This window comes from Chinchilla lanigera, unplaced genomic scaffold (genome assembly GCF_000276665.1).
Source record: "Chinchilla lanigera isolate Chin_1 unplaced genomic scaffold, ChiLan1.0 scaffold00190, whole genome shotgun sequence".
NCBI lineage: Eukaryota > Metazoa > Chordata > Mammalia > Rodentia > Chinchillidae > Chinchilla > Chinchilla lanigera.
The window spans coordinates 225784-243499 of NW_004955591.1; the positions used below are offsets into that span (position 1 = coordinate 225784).

At 36.2% G+C, this 17716-nt stretch overlaps 1 pseudogene; it reads left to right on the forward strand.

Annotated features, from left to right (window-relative positions):
• LOC102004538 overlaps positions 1-10781 on the forward strand; it is a 118225-nt pseudogene extending 107444 nt beyond the window's left edge.
• Positions 10782-17716: the final 6935 nt, after the last annotated feature.

Here is a 17716-nt window from a genome sequence, read left to right on the forward strand (position 1 = left end):
TTTCATATGTATATATATTTTTCTATTTCTTGAATTAATTATTATTTTGTGTTTTTCTAGGAATTTTTCTATTATCTAAAACTTATATTACTATAGACTTAGTGTCAAAAGTTAATCAGGAACATTGATTTTTACATTTCTCATCTTAGTAATATATTTTGTTTGTGTTGGTCAGTACAACACATTGCTTATGAGTTTTAAACAAGGAAGCACATTTTAGCTGTGATTTCCTATTCTATTTTACTTCCACATTACTTTTTATTATGTTGCTCCTTCTTAATACATTGGATTAAATTGACTCATGTTATTTTCTAAAGTCAAAAGATTAGTGCAATCTGATATATTTTCAATTTTAATGCAGATGTTAAAACTTACTCATTTCAACTGAAATACTAGACATTTCAAAAAATTTGGTTTGATGATCAATTCATCTTGCAGTATTTTCTAATTTCTTCCCTGTCTCATTGGTCCCTTAATAAAGATGTTTAACTTGCACAAATTTTTAAATAATATGAATATGCCTGTTACTTTATTCTAACTTTATTCTATTTTAATTTAACATGTTTTATATGATTTCAGTACTTTTAATGTTTTGGGGGTTTATTTTAAAGTGTATTTTGTGTGATGCAAGTACACACATTCCAGTTTTGTGGTTATAGATTGGATATTTCCATTCTTTTACTTACAACTTCCCTGTATTTTAGGATTTCACATATCTCCTACACCAACTTATACTTTGACTTTTTAAAGTCTCTGTCAATCTCAGTTTTGTTTTGGATTGATTAAACTGTCAATACATTAGTGTGGAATTTTTCTATTATACATTTTTTACTCTATGCTACATTATTTTGCTATATTATGCTTGTATTTTTCCTTTAAATATTTTTCATTGTAACATTTTATTATTTTTAACGGTTTTCCCTATATCTCCTAGTAATAATGTCTTAGTAGTTGCTCAAGCGCTTTCGTATTTTATCAAAAAACAAGAATTACATATATTTATAGGGTACAATGTAATTACTTTGACACAACTAAATATGGTATAACAATGAAAGTAACCTGTTTAGCATCTCCACCTCATCAGCAGGTGAACATAATGTTAACCTATAGAAATTTTTAAATATGTTACACATGATTACCAACTATGGTAACCATAGTACGCAATGGATTTCAGAGGTTTAATCCTCATCCTAAAAACACTGTACACTTTCAGTACTATCTCCCATTTACCAGTCCTTCCTAAAACTTAAGCCACTAGCAACCATCAAACCATTGATTCTGAGTTAGTTTTTATTAGATACCACAATGTGAGATTATTAAGTATTTCTCCCACTTTCCCTTGAGCTCACTTTTTAGCCCAGGCTGGTCTCGAACTCACAATGATCCTCCTGCCTCAGCCTCCCAAGTGCTGGGACTGTAGGTGTGCACCACCACGCCTGGCTTCATTTCTTTAACATAATGAATTCCAGGTTCATCTATGTTGCTGAAAATGATCAAATGTTCCTTCTCAAGGCTGTATATTACATTTTGTACATACACACCAAATTTTCTTTATCTATTCATCTGTTCATTCCGTATCATGGCTATTGTGAATAATGTTTAAATGAATATGGGATTACAGGATCTCTTCAATGTACTGATCCCAATGCGTTTCAACACGTATATCCAGAATTGGAATGTTAGATGGTATGGTAACTTATTTTTAGTTTCTATACAAAAATTGCTGTTTTGAAAATGGTTTTATTAATTTACATTCCCAACAAGAATGTGATTGAGTTCCCTGTTCTCCATGTCCTTGATAAAACTCATCTTTCACTATTTTTATAATAGCTGTTCTATCACATGTTAAATTACATCTCATTACGGTATTTTTATTTACATTTTGCTAGTGATTAGACATGAATATTCTTTCATTAATTTCTAGATCACTGATATGTCTTCCTTTGAGAAATGTCAGTTTAGGTACTCTGCCCATATTATTATTATTATTATTTTTTAATTTTTTATTTTTAAAAATAGCTTAATTGATGTACAATTGATATACAATAAACTACAAATAGGGCAGGTAGGGAGCAGATGGTCAGCAATCAATGAAATGCACCAAGGAGTCTGAGTGCCAAGAGGCAGGAAGACTCAGATCATAAGGTCCTACGGCAGCTAGAGTTAGAAAGGACAGGATTACAAACACTTTGGAGGTACCATGTTTTGTGGCAGGCTCCACCAGTGTTGTACTTACACCTCAGACTCCATGCCCATATTATTATTGTGTTTTTTTCTTGTGATGAATTGTTTTAGTTCCCTACACATTTTGGAGTTTAAGCCCCTGATCAGCTTTATTATTTGAAAATATTTTCTCAAAATCCATGAATTGTTTACTGATTGTGTTAACTGTATCCTTTGTTGTTTAGTTCTTTAGTTTGATGCACAATCACCTGTTTTAGCTGTCTATGCTTTTGGGGACCTATCCAAGAAATCATTATTCAGAACAATATCATGGATCTCCTATGTTTTCTACAGGTTTTATAGTTTCACATATTACAGTTAAGAGTTTAATATGTTTTTGTATATGGCATAAGAGACCAGATTAATTTCTCTATATGTGGATATCCAGATGCCTCAAAATGATTTCTCAAAGAGACAGTCCATTACCTATTAAATGTCCATGACAATTTTGTTGAAAAATCAATTGGCCAAAAATTATGTGGGTTTATTTCTGGGTGTGTGATCCTATTCCACAAGTTGATTTGTCTGTTTTTATGCCAGTGTCAGACTGTACTATTACAATAGCATTACATTCTATTTTGAAATCAATGAGTGTAATGTCTCCAGCTTTGTCCTTGTTGCTAGAGGCTGCTTTAATTAGTGTTGCAATTCCTTACAAACTTTCGAATTTTTTTCTATTTCTAAAAAAAAAATTGAAATTCTGATAGAGATTGTCCTGAATCTGTACATTATTTACACAATATAGACATTAGTCACTTTCAGATCGCTGGCACAAAGTACCTGACATTTGCAAGTTAAAGGAAGAGAGGTTTATTTTGGCTCACAGTTTTAGAAGATTCAGTCCATGGTCAGCTGGATCCAAGGCACAATCATGGTGGAGGAACATGGCAGAAGAGTATTCACCCCATGTTGAACAGTGACAGAGGAGGAAAGAGGTGGGGAAAAGAATATACCTTTCCAGGTAAAACTCTCAGTGACCCACCTCTTCTGATCAGGTCTTATGATCCTATCAATGGATTAATCCTCTAATGAGTACAGCACCTCCATGATCCAATCACCTTACAAAATCCCACATCTAACCATGTAACTTTCTTGTGGGATATTTTAAATCTAAGCTCTAACAGACATTTAAACTATACTAATTTTTCCAACCTCTGGATGTCCTTTTTAATTCTTTTCATTGCTGTTAGTCTTCATTTTAGTTCTTATTTACTTGGTTAAATTATGGAGCTCTTTTGTACGGGATTGTTTTCTTGCTGTCTAGCATCGATAGTGTATAGAAAGGTACGGGCTCATATGCTGATTGGGTATTCTGCACTTTGCTGAATTCATTTATTATTTCCAGCAGTTGTTTTTCAGATATATTAGGGTATTCTATATAAAAGATCATGTCATCAATAGGCATTTCACATCTTCCTATCCTATCTGGATGTCTTTTTCTCATGCTTAATTTCTCTGGAGAAGTTCTCAGCACTATATAGGAGATACCAGAACGGGAACCAATGATTTTTTTTCTTTTTTACGTTTCTCAAAGAGAAAAAAAAATATTTTAAAACAATAGGAGAGTAACAATGGTTGATACATTGTGTCTTGTTATCTTTAAATTACTCAGAGTATAAGATATAGGCATTTAATTGTCCAAATATATTTTTTTTGTTTGTTTGTTTTGTTTTGGTTTTTCTCCGGTACCGGGAACCGAACTCATGACCTTGCGCTTGCCAGGCAGGCGCTTTTGCCACTGAGCTAAATCCCCAGCCCCTGTCCAAATAATATTAGCATAAACTTTTCTCTTCAATGAACTAAGAGAAATTAGTAGTATAACTATCTTACCTATCTTGTGTGTGCATACTTTTTTTTTTTTTTTTTTTTTGCTTTTCCCTTCCTTCTTTTCTCCTTTCCCCCATCCCAGTTCCTCTTTCCTTTTTGAACAATTTCTTCCCATTTCACAATATCTATTGTACATTTTGGATCTTACTTACTCTTTCAGGTTCTCACACTAGGGAGATAATATGATTACACATGTATGGCTGGTTTATTTCACTTGATAGAGTTAAATATGATCTTGAGTTGAAGTATGATCTCAAGTTGCATCTATTTACCTATAGAAGTTGTCTGGATGGAATGTAAGGGACAGAAAAAAGGCTGCTGCTACTTCCTCCTTTTTGCTACTTTGCTGCCTTCTGCTTGCCATGAACTGTTTCTCCACTGCAATGCACTTCTGTCATACTATCCTGCCTTGGAGCCAGCCAATGATGGACTGAAACTCTACAAACTGTGAGCCACAATAAACCCTCTTGGGTGTTGGGTATTTTGTCTCAACAACAACAACAACTAAAACACATTTGGTATCAGGAGTAAGACCATTGCTATAATTGCATCTGACCAGGCATTTTAGGACCCATTGGAACTGGCTTGTGGGAAGAATTTGGAAAGGTTTAGAGATGTTTGCTTGAGAAGCAGCCCTGAAGTGCTTTAAGCTGTACTTCATGGGAGATTCTGGTCAGAGTTCAGAAGATCAGAATGCTGACAGAAATGTCACACATAAAAGACCAGTCACAGGAAGTTCCTGCTAAGAACAACTACTGTATTGGCTGCTGGCCTTCAGACCACGTGTGTTATTCTTTAGCACAAAATTTTGTCAGCATTTTTCTCATATTCAGAGACTTTGTCTGAAACTGAGATTAAGGGCTCAGCCTAATTAATCTGGCAGAAGAAATTTCAAGGCAGTCTAATGTTGAGGAGATGGCATGGCTACTAACAGGGGCTTTTAGCCAGACCTACGTTGAGAATCAAGAATGAAGAACCCAGCAGAATGATTTAAAACATTTTGAATGTTTGGCCAAGAAGGAAGCTCCAGTAAAGTTTCTGGAGAATTTGGTTGCAAAGAAACACGATAATAGAAAAGATGGCCTGAGGATATCACAAGAACCAGCACAATTACAAAGGTAAAAGATTTTGTTTTAAGAAGAAAGCTCCAGAGCACTGTTTTAGAATGGCAGCAGCCTAAAGAATTTGTTCCTCTGGCCGGGTATGGTGGCACAAGCCTATAATCCCAGCACTCGGGAGGCTGAGGCAAGAGGGTCATTTTGAGTTCAAGGCCAGCCTGGGCTACAAAGTGAGCACAAGGCCAGCCTGACCTGCACAGCCAGACTCTGTCTGAAAAAAGACAAAAAAAAAAAAAAGAAAAAGAAAAAAAATTCAATTTCTATTCCTTACAAAAAGTTTTGCCTATTTTCTCTCTTATCTCCATTTGAAATTCCAATTATACGTAATTATGACTGATATACTCCAATAGGTCCCCAAGGCTTGTTCCAATTTTTTTCTTTCTTTTCCACCTAAACATGATTAATTTTACTCTATTTTGACATTCATTTAACTTTTTCCTTTATCCACTGAACTTTTCACTTCAGAAACTGCACTATTCACTTCCAGAATTTCCAATTGTTTTATTTTTATGGTTTGGATTTCTTTATTGAGAATAACCTTTTCTGCTACTGTAGTTTTGTACACTGAATATATGTCATTTTATTTTATTGACAATAGTTAAAACTCTTCACCTGCAAATTCTTGCATTTGGTTCACCTTAGAGCCAAAATAAAATTTTCTTTTCTCTAGAGCAAGTATTAGCATTTTGTTTATTCTTCATAAATCAAGAATATACTTTATAATGAACCCTATATGGGTAATAACCATAGGATTATACTTATTCTATCAGTATAATGGAAAAATAATAGCTAAATAGCAAACATGAAAACTAAAGATAGGATTCAAAAAGTAAGGAGGAACAGAGGAACTAATCACAGAAGAGACAGAAAAAAAAAAACACAAAATAAAATGGCAAACTCCAACGTAAGTTCATCAGTAATTACATTAAATGTAATAGAGTAAGTACTACAGTTAAGCTAGAGCTCACAAGAACTTATCAAACAACTAAAAAATAAATTATTTGTCAATCTAAGAAATGAGTTTAAAATATAAAGGCATTGATAGGTTGAAAGTAAACACAGAAAAAATGTAAGACTGAAATGGCTATACTAATAACAAATAAAATAGATTTCAAAATAAAACAGTACCAGAAACCAGAACTCCTACTAATGATAATAAAAATTAATTCAACAAAGCAATTAAAAAATGTGGATGCATTAAAAAACCAATTATGAGGCTAAGGATGTAGCTTAGTGATAAAGCAGTTTTCCTGAATGTACAAGGCCCTGGGTTTGATCCCTAGCAGCACAAAAAACAAAACAACCCCAGGTATCAAAATTCATGAGATAAAAATTGACAAAATTAAAAGCAAAATAAATCCACTCACAGTCAATCAGTTGGTTATTTTAAACCCATTGTTCATCAAGTGCTAAACTTAAAAAAATTTCAGAAAGATATAATTGGCCAGGGATATAGCTCAGCAGCACAGTGCCTGCCTGGCAAGTGCGAGGTTGTGAGTTCAATTCCCGTTACCAAAACAACAAAAAATAAATATAATGATCAGACATTATCAACAATACAGACAAAATTTTTTAAAATACAACATAAAAATGGCACACTGTATCTATTTTTTTCAATATCACAAGATAAGCTTACCAGGATAGATAATATTCTAAACCATAAAGACTTTTAATATAACTGAAAATACTTAGATTAGAAAGAGTATGTAACCATAACAGAAAAGAGAAAGTAAACCACATATTTAGAAATTGAACAATATACTTTTAAGTAATATCAGAACCATTAAAAATATCCAGAGAAAACAGGTAATAGTGTTAATGAAATTACAATGAAATATGATAAAATATGTGGGATGTAGCTAAGAGAAATGTGTAAGTTTAAATGTCTATGTGAGAGAAGGCCTCCAATCAAGATATGAACCACAGATGACAAAACTACAACTTCTAGGACTGCATTCTTTGTTTCACTGGAACACAGTCACATCCATTCAGCACTAAAATTACAGGCATGTGTGTTGGTCAACTGATTTTTGAAAGAAGTATCAAGAATACATAATGGGGCAGGGGATATAGTTCAGTGGCGCAAGCGCCTGCCTGGCAAGCATGAGGTCGTGAATTAGATTCCTGGTATCAAAAAAAAAACATAACAGCCAGGTGCTGTGGTGCACATACGTAATCCCAGCCCTCAGGAGGCCAAAGCAGGAGGATAGCTGTGAGTTTGAAGCCAGCCTGAACGGCATAGTAAAAATCCTGTCTCAAAAAAAAAAAAAAAATGCAATGGACAAAGGATGATCTCTTTGATAAATGTTACTGGGAAAACTGGATATTCACATGAAGAATAACGAAATTGGACATTTATTCATTTTTTAAAAAAACATACAAAAAGGAGTAAAGATTTAAACCTAAAATCTGGAACAGTAAAACTAGTAAAAGAAAACAGGGCCAGGTGTGGTGGTGCACGCCTGTAATCCCAGCACTGGGGAGGCTGAGGCAGGAGGATCGTTGTGAGTTTGAGACCAGCCTGGGCTACAAAGTGAGCTCCAGGCCAGCCTGAACTACACAGTAAGACTCTGCCTCAAAAAGACAGAAAGAAAGAAAAAAAAGAACACAGGAAATATTCACAAACTTGGTCTACACAATAGTAATATGACTCAAAAGTCCAGGAGACAAAAGCAGAACTAAACAAATAGGATTACATCAAATCTATGCAGCCTGTGAAGCAATTAAAATACAGTGAAGAGATAATCTACTGACTCGAAAAAAATATTTACAAATGGTACATATGATACGGAGCTTATATTATATATATATATATATATATATATTTTTTTTTTTTTTGGTCTTTTTGAGACAAGGTCTCGCTATACAGTTCAAGCTGGCCTTGGGCTCACTTTGTAGCCCAGGCTAGTCTCGAAATCGCAACGATCCTCCTGCCTTAGCCTCCCAAGTGCTGGGATTATAGGCGTGCGGCACCATGCCTGGCCCTATATTCAAAATATATAAGAACTAAAGAAGTCAGTAGCAAGAAAATAAAGTCAATTTTTTTGTTTGTTTCTTTTTTTCCGGTACCGGGAATCAAACTCACGATCTTGCACTTGCCAGGCAGGCGCTGTGCTGCTGAGCTAAATCCCCAGCCCCAATAAAGTTAATTTTAAAATGGACATTGGGGCTCGGGAGATAGCTCAGCAGCACAGTGCCTACCTGGAAAGTGCAAGTCCTGAGTTTGATTGCCGGTACCAAAAAAGAAAAGAAAAAAAGAAAAAGGACATAAACTGGGATTTAAATAGTTTTCAGAAGAAGATACAGAAATGGCCAACAGATACCTGAAAAACTACTCATCATCCTAAAAATCAGAGAAATGCAGATTAAAACCACAATGAAATACCAGCTAGTCTAATATTAAAGATAGCATAGTAAAAAATGAAATTTTGTTCACTGTTGGTGGGAATGTACAGCAACAAAAGCATTACAGATAACAATGACATTCCTCAAAAATCTGTAAATAAAACTATCATATGGTCCAGCAATCCAAAGGATATAGCCAAAGGAATTGAAATCAATATGCCTGGTAGGTGTGGTGGCGCATGCCTGTAATCCCAGCACTCGGGAGGCTGAGGCAGGAGGATCGCTGCAAATTTGAGACCAGCCTGGGGTACAAAGTGAGCCCAAGGCCAGCCTGAACTGCATAGGGAGACCCTGTCTCAAAACGACCAAAAAAAAAAGAAATCAATATGCCAAGAAAAAAGAAATCAGTATGCCAAAGAGAAATATGCACTCTTGTTTTCACTGCAGCATTATTTACAAGTAAGTGCTCATTATCACAGACAGGACTAAAGAAAATGTAGTCTATGCACACAATCTAATATTAGTCTCACAAAAGAAGGAAACACTGTCATTTGTGACATGGATGAAACTGGAGGACATTACACGAAGTGAAACAACCCAGACACAAAAATAAAAATACCACATAATCTCACTTTCATGTGAAATCCTGAAAAGGTAAACTCAGAGTAAAATGGTAGTCTGGCCAGCAGTGGGGGAGGGGGTGTGTGGGTAAAGATGAGATGTTGATCAAAAAGTACAAAATTTTACTTAGGTGGAAAAACTTTAGAGATCCATTGTACAAAACGGTGACTACCATAAATAATAACCTGCATATTTCAAAATTGCTAGATTTTAAATGTTTTTAACCTTCAAAAAATTACAAATACTGTAAATTTTTTAAAAAGTTAGTTACTTTGACTTAATCACTCCACACTGTAAACACACAGCAAAATATCACCTTGTACCCCATAAATAAAAAAATTCAGAAATGAGATATAGTTCAGTTGTGGAACATTTGCCCAGTACATGTGAGAGTCGGGGGGCTCAATTCCAAGTCCTGAAAAGGATGAGAGAGGCAGACAGACAGACAGAGGAGGCAGAGACAGAGAAAGAGACTGAGAGACAGAAAGAGACAGATAAGAGAGAAAGAGAGAGGGAGAATCAAGAGAAAAACTACATATTAAAATCTCTAGTGGGAAAAGATGCATGAAAAGGCACTTGACAAATTCAACGTACTTTTATGATCAAAACTTCTAACAAAGTAAAAACAGACCAAGTTCGATCAGTAGCTGGTGCGGAGAGCGAACCCCAGAGAGCCCCGAGCAGCCCCACCACCGCCGGCCAGTTACCATCACACCCGGGGAGGAGCCCCAGCCGCGGCAGCCGCAACCAGCCGGTCACCATCCACCATCCGCAACCCTGAGCCTCGAGGCGGAGACGCAGCCCCACCCCGCCCCCGCCCCCAGAGCTGCTGACTCCAGGCCCGCACCAAGGGCAATGGCGCCGGGAGTGGCGGCACTGGGGGTGCCTGCCTGCGGGGACAATTAAATCATCGCAAGGAAGGTTTTGGGAACAGTAAAATGGTTGAATGTACGAAAAGGATACGGTTTCATGAACAAGAATGACACCAAAGAAGGCGAATTTGTACCCCAGACTGCCAGAAAAAATAACCCCAGGAAGGACCTTCGCAGTGTAAGAGACCGAGGGACTGTGGAGCTGGCCGTTGTTGAAGGAGGAAAGGGTGCGGGGGCAGCAATGTCACAGGCCCTGGTGCAGTTCCTGTTCAAGGCGGTAAATACGCAGCAAATACGCAGCAGACCGCGACCACCAGACGCTTCCCCAGTCGTAGGGGTCCTCCCCGCAGTTACCAGCACAATTATCTGAACAGTGAGACTAGGGGAAAGAAAGGGATGGGGGAGAGCGCCCGAGCGCCAGGTCCAACAACGCCGGCCCTACCGCAGGCGAAGGTTCCCAGCCTACCACTTGCGGAGCCCCTGTGGGCGCCGACCACAGTATTCCAACCCTCCTGTGCAAGGAGAAGTGATGGAGGGTGCTGACAACCAGGGTGCAGGAGAACAAGGTAACAAGTGAGACAGACGCCCGCGATTCCGCAGGGGCCCTCCTCGCCAAAGACAGCCTAGAGAGGGCGGCAATGAAAAGGATAAGGAAAATCAAGATGAGACCCAAGGTCGGTACCATGGCAACTTCAGTCACCTACAAAGACGCTCAGAAAACCCTGAACTACAAGATCGCAAAGAGACAAAAGCAGCCGATCTACCTACCAGCTGAGAATTCCTCCGCGCTGAGGCTGAGCAGGGCGGGGCTGAGTCTTAATTGCTGGCTTAACATCTCTACCATCTTGCGGTTTAGTCACCCAGCAAGAAGAAACGAATAGGAAATTCCAGCAATAAGAAATGAACAAAAGACTGGAACTGCAGGCCTTAAGTGCTCGCTTTTTGACCGTTGACCAGATAACTAGAACTATCTGCATTATCTATGCAGCGTGGAGTTTTTATTATTTTACCTAAGGATGTCTCTTTGGTAATGACAAAGGAGTTTTTTGTTTTTTTAAAAGCCTGGTTTTTCTCAATACACCTTTAAAGGTTTTGAAATTGTTTCATATCAGGTCAAGTTGAGATTTTTAAGAACTTCAATTTTATTTTGTAATAAAAGTTTACAACTTGATTTTTTCAAAAAAGTCAACAAACTGCTAATAAAGGTCTTCAATAATTAAAAAATACAGATTGGAAAAGAAGGAAAGTATGCCATCTTTTCCTATGATATTTAACACTGTACAGGAAGGCCTACCTATTAAGTAAAGCAAGGAAAACAACTATAATATATTTTGAATAAATATTTGGAGATACAAATCCTATCAAAAATCAAAGTAAATATAGATGTGAATATAAATGGGTTTCACACGTTAACAAAATGAAGGATACTGTCAGACCATTAAAAAGATCACTATCTAGCTCTGACAAGTAGAGAACTAGACTCACCCTCAGTGGCATAACATTTGCCTCACAGGTATAAGGCCCTGGGTTCAAGTCCCATAACCACAAAAATAAAAAAAAACTGACAGAACTGTAACACACTTAAATGTACAATTACAATTACAGATTTCAACAGTCTTTTATCATTAATAGAGTAAGTAGAAAGAGGTCAATAAGGTTACGGACACTAAACAACACTAACAATGAACTTGACCTGATTTACTTTTGCAACTCTCACAACAGAATACACACTGGTTTCAAGTGCACAAGGAATTTTCACTAAGAGATCTTATATTCTTAACCAAATACAAATTTTTAAAAATTTAAAAGAATTTAAGGTATACGAAGTCTGTTTTCCGTAAAAACAAACTAGAAGTCAGTACCAGAATTATATCTGGAAAACCACCAAATACTCGGAAATTAAACTACACACTTCTACATAGTCTATAGGACATGGGGAATGTCTCAGAGGAAATTTTAAAATATTACAACCTGACTGGAAATGAAAATACAATTTATCAAAGTGTAAGGGGTGAAAACAGCAATTCTAAGGATATTTTAAGCATTAAATAACTGTCGTATAAAAAGTCTATCAACATTCTAAGCTTCTACTTTAAGACTCAAAAAAGTATACACTAAGCAACAAAGGAAAAAAAACATTGGAGCACAAATGATTAAAATTGCAAACTATATCAATTAAACTCAAAGTAAGATTACTCAAAAAAATTCTATAAAATGGCTAACTTACTGGCAAAAATGACCATTATAATGAGAGAAAAAACAATTTATGAATATCAGCAATGAAAGAGTAGACACTGCTATACAACCCACACAAAGCAACAAATCAATACTGCATACAACTATATGACGAAAAACTGAACAGTTTGGATAAAGGAAGTAATTCCTTGAAAAATATTACTTTTATTTTTTTTTGAGACAGGGTCTTGCTATGCAGTGTAGGCTTTGAATTCACTTGTGTAGCCTAGGCTGGCCTCACATTCACAGTGATCCATCCTCCTGCCTCAGCCTACCTAGTGCTAGAATTATAGATATGTGCCATTACTCCCATTTTAAAAAATATTATTTATCAAAACTCAGTAAAAATAGATAAGCAGAACTGTATCATATCTGCCACAGAAATTGGAGTTATAATTGAAAACCTTTCACATATATATTATAAAACAAATCACCAAACTTTGTTTCATTGCACCTCCTCCACAAAAACTAAAGAGGAAGAAAACACTTCCCAACTTTGACTCCAGATTACCCTGATATCAAAAACAGAGAATATAAAAAAAGAAAGGGGGCTGGGAATATAGCTCAGGGGTACAAGTGCCTGCCTGGCAAGCACAAGGTCCAGAGTTCGATTCCCAGTACTAAAAAAAAAAAGAGAGAGAGAAAAGAAAAGAAACAGATGATCAGTATCTTTCAAGAACTTGGATGCCAAAACCCCCCACATATATTAGTAAATTAAACACTGTATAAAAAAGCATTATATACCAAGAGCAGGTGAGATTTAGCCCAGCTATATAAAACTGACTTCTCATTAAAAAAAAAAAAAAAATTCACAGAACCCACATCAACAGAATAAAGAAGAAAACAACATGATCATTTCAACTGATACACATAAAAGATTTTACAAAATCCAACACCCAATCATGACAGAAAATAAACTCTCCACAAGCTAGAAATTAAAGGGAACTTCATCTTTAAAAACAGGTATATAAGGGCCGGGAATATAGCCCAGCGGCATAAGTGCCTGCCTGGTAAGCGCAAGGTCCTGAGTTCCATTCTCGGTACCAACAAAAACAAACAAACAAAAAAAAATCCCAGGTACATAAGACCAACACAAGGCACACTGGAGCACACCTGTAGTCCCAGGTCTTTGGGAGGCTAAAGCAGGAAGACTGCAAGCTCAAGTACCTTTGGCAACTTAGCAAGACCATGTCTCGAAATAAAAAAGGGACATGGAATACAGCTCAGTGGTACAGTGCCCCTGGGTTCAAACCCCAGTACCACAAATCAAATCCCTCTTGTTAACATCATACAGTACTTGAAGAAAGGTAAATGTTTTCCCAGTATGAGTATGAAAAAGGGAAAGAATATCTGCTTTTTCTATTTTTTTTTTTTCAACATAGTACTGAAAATTATAGGTAGTACACTAAGGCAAGAAAAACAGAACAGGTAAACAAATTGGAAAGGAAAAAAAATTATCTCTGATAGCCAGAGGAAAATTAGAAGAAAACGACAAACCAATATCCATCAGAAATAGATGGGAAATTGCTCGTGAAAATACAACCAACTCTAATCCAGCAACATATGTAAAAAGATAGTATAACAGGCAAATTGAGTTAATCACCGGAACATGAGGTTAAACTTAAAAAAAAAAAAAAAATCAATGACATTTACCATATCAACAGTCTAAAGAAAAAACACAATCATCTCAATGAATACATTAAATCATCTGACAGTCACTCAAAGACCCAGGTGAGGTGGCACACCCCATCTCTCCTGAGGCTGAGGTAGGAGGATCACTTCCAAGTTTGAGGCTAGCCTGGGCTACAAAGTGAGTTCAATGCCAGCCTGAACTGCATAGTGAAGCTCTGTCTCAAAAAGACAAAAAAAAAAGAGACAAAGTTCAATATATTTTCATGATAAAAAACTATCAGCTAAATAGGAAAAGAAGGAATCACTATGACAAAATCTACACAAAAATTTCTTCAGTGTTTATAAGTTTTTCTAATTTTTTCACCACTGGAATCCCACAGCATAACAGAGGTTCTAGTCCATACAATAAGGTTAAAAGAAAAAAAGAGAAAAAGTAAAATGAAGATACCCCTATCTGCATGGAAAACTGTCTATGTAGAAAACCACAAAATAGGAAAATAAATCATTTTACCGCTACTATATAAAATCAATAGTAAAAATCAATATTTTATCCAGCAAAGCTATCCTTCAGAATTGAAAGAAATAAAGACCTTATTAGACAAGAATAAACTAAAATTCATTACAACAGACCCAGAACTGCAGCAGACACTTAAAAGGAATCATACACATAGAAGACGAAGAATTGCTAAGCTATTGAGAACTAGGGAAGGATCAAATATTAGAAAAATAACAAAATGACAGGAATTAGCATATACATTTCTATAATGACTCTGAGTGTAAATAATCTTAATTTTCCAATTAAAAGACAGACTGGTCAGTTGGATTAAAAAACAACACACAACTCTGCTGCTTGCAAGAAACACACCTAATTAGCAAACATACACAGATTAAAAGTGAAAAGGTGGAAAACAATATTCCATACAAAATGAAACCTGAAAGCAAGCAGGTGGAGTCATACTCATTTCAGACAAAGCAGACTTCAGGATAAAATTAGTCAGATGAGACAAAGAAGGCCATTACATATTGGTAAAGGGATCAATCCACCAAGATATAATAATTGTTAATATATATGCACTTAACATTTTGTTTTGTTTTATATGAGATAGGGTCTCACTGTGTAGTCCAGGCTGGCCTTGAACTCGCTTATGCAGCTCAGGCTGGCCTCAAACTCACAGCAATCCTCCTGCCTCAGCCTCCTGAGTGCTAGGATTATAGGTGTGCACCACCATGCCTGGCCTTACACGCACCTAAAATTGTTGGGCCCAAATTTCTTAAAGTAAACACCACTCAACAAAAAGGGACACATAGGTCCCAATACAATAGAGGGTAACTTAAATATTCCATTCCCACCAATAGATAGATCTTGCAGATAAAAACATCAACAAACAAACATTACAGTTAGACTATACCATAGATCAAATGGACTTAACAGTTGTCTACAGAACATTCCATTCAGCAACTACAGAATACTCATTCTTCTCAGTAGCTCATGGGACAAAATACATCTCCAAAATAAGTCTCATTTTGAGCCATAAGGTAAGCTTTAACAAATATATTAAAAAAATCTTGTATCTTATCAGATCATAACAGAAGGAAACTAGAAATCAACAGAAACAGAAACAGAAACTACACAGAAACTATACAAGCACATGGAAAGAGAATAACTTTTAAAAAAATTTAACTTTTATTAGTACATATTTGCACTATACTCATCTTGAGGAGTTGGTACATTCACATAATACATCTTAATTCTTTTTATATCCCCTTCTGTTCCTCTCCCTCCCTCCCAACAATTTTGCATCATCAGTGGGTTATTGAAGAATCAGGGAGGAAATTTAAAAATTCCTAGAATCAAATGAAAATGGAATTACAACATATCAGAATCTCTGGGATAAAGCAGAGGCAGTTGTAAGAGACAAGTCTACAGCTATAAGTGCTTAGATCAAAAAGTCAAAACTCTCAAATAAATAACCTAATCATGCATCACAAGGTTCAACAAAAACAAAAACAAACTAAAATCAAACTAAACAGAATAAGATTAGAGCTGAAATTAATGAGATAAGAGACTCAGAACAACCCACAAGGTCAATAAAACAAAGAGTTAGTTCTTCAAAAAGATAAACTACACTGATGAACCCTTAACCAAATTAACAAGAAGACCCAAATCACTACAACTAGAGATGACAAAGGGGACCTTACAACACACACCACTGAAATCCAAAGAATTATTAGGAAGTACTGTATTTTGAAAACCTACATTCTAATAAACTGGAGAATCTAGAAGAAACAAATTTCTATGCCAAAATTAAGCCAAGAGAACACAAAAACCTAAAAGGAGCCAGGTGTGGTGACGCACGCCTGTAATCCCAGCACTCGGGAGGCTGAGGCAGGAGGACCATTGTGAGTTCGAGACCAGCCTGGGCTACAAAGTGAGCTCAAGGCCAGCCTGAACTACATAGCGAGACCTTGTCTCAAAAAGACAAAAAAAAACCCAAAAAACAAAAAACAAACACCTAAAAAGAATTATTACAAGCAATGAGGCTGAAGCAGTAATACAAACCTGTCAACAAAGAAAAACCCAGGACAGAATGGGTTCATAGCTGAATTTTACCAAATGCTTAAAGAAAAACTAACACCAATTATCCTCAAACTAGTCCATGAAATAGAAAAGGAAAGAACACTCCCAAACTTTTCTAAGAGGCCAACACACTCTGATACCAAAACCAGACAAGGACATAAGAAAAAGGGGAAAACTATAGACCTATATCCTTGATGAACACAGATATAAAAATCATTAATAAAATACATGTAAACAAGCTGGGTGTGGGGGAGCATGCCTGTAATCCCAGAACTCAGGAGGCTGAGGCAGGAGGATCACTGCAAGTTCAGACCAGCCCAGGCTACAAAGTGAGCTCAAGGCCTGCCTGAACTGCATAGCAAGACCCTGTCTTGAAAAAACAAAAAACAAAACTAAACAAAATACTTGTGAACAGAATTCAATGATACAGTGAAAATATTATACACCATGATCAAGTTGCTTTCATTCCAGGGATGCAAGGATGATTTAACACAAGCAAATCAATAAATGTAATATACCACATATATAGAATCAAGGATTTTTTACAAAATCACATGACCCTATCACTTGATGTTGAAAAGGCTTTGACAAAATTCTATGTCCCTTCATGATAAAAGCCCCAAAGAACTTAGGTATTGAAAGATCATTCTTCAATATAGTAAGGGCCTTAACAAACTCACCGCCAATACCATTCTATTTTTTTTTTTTTTTATTTTAAAGAATAAAAGAGGAGCTGGGGATTTAGCTCAGTGGCACAGTGCCTGCCTGGCAAGCGCAAGGTCATGAGTTTGGTTCCCGGTACCGGAAAAAAAAAACCAAAAGCAAAAAAAAAAGAAAAGAATAAAAGAAGGAAAACATATTAACAGACAGACATCCATTTACAAAATAGCATAAAAACAATACAAACAAAACAGAGTTACAGACAAAGTTGTAGGAAATTAACCATGATTGTCGTATTACTTATTGATATCTTCAAAGTGGTTTCCCAGGAAAACAAATAGAGACATGCAAGATTGATCAAACAAGTAATCATTAACTGTTCCTTTCTGTAGAGCAATAGAAGACAGTAGTACAACTATGTTAGCTATCCTGTATATACATATTTAATAATTTCCCCTTCTTTCCCTTCTCTTTTCCCACACCCAGTTGCCCTTTACTTTTGAGCATTTTCCTTTTGTTTCACAATATCTATCATACCTCCTAGTTTTTATTCACTCTTTCAGGTCTCACACTAGTGAGACAATACGATGCTTATACATGCAGGT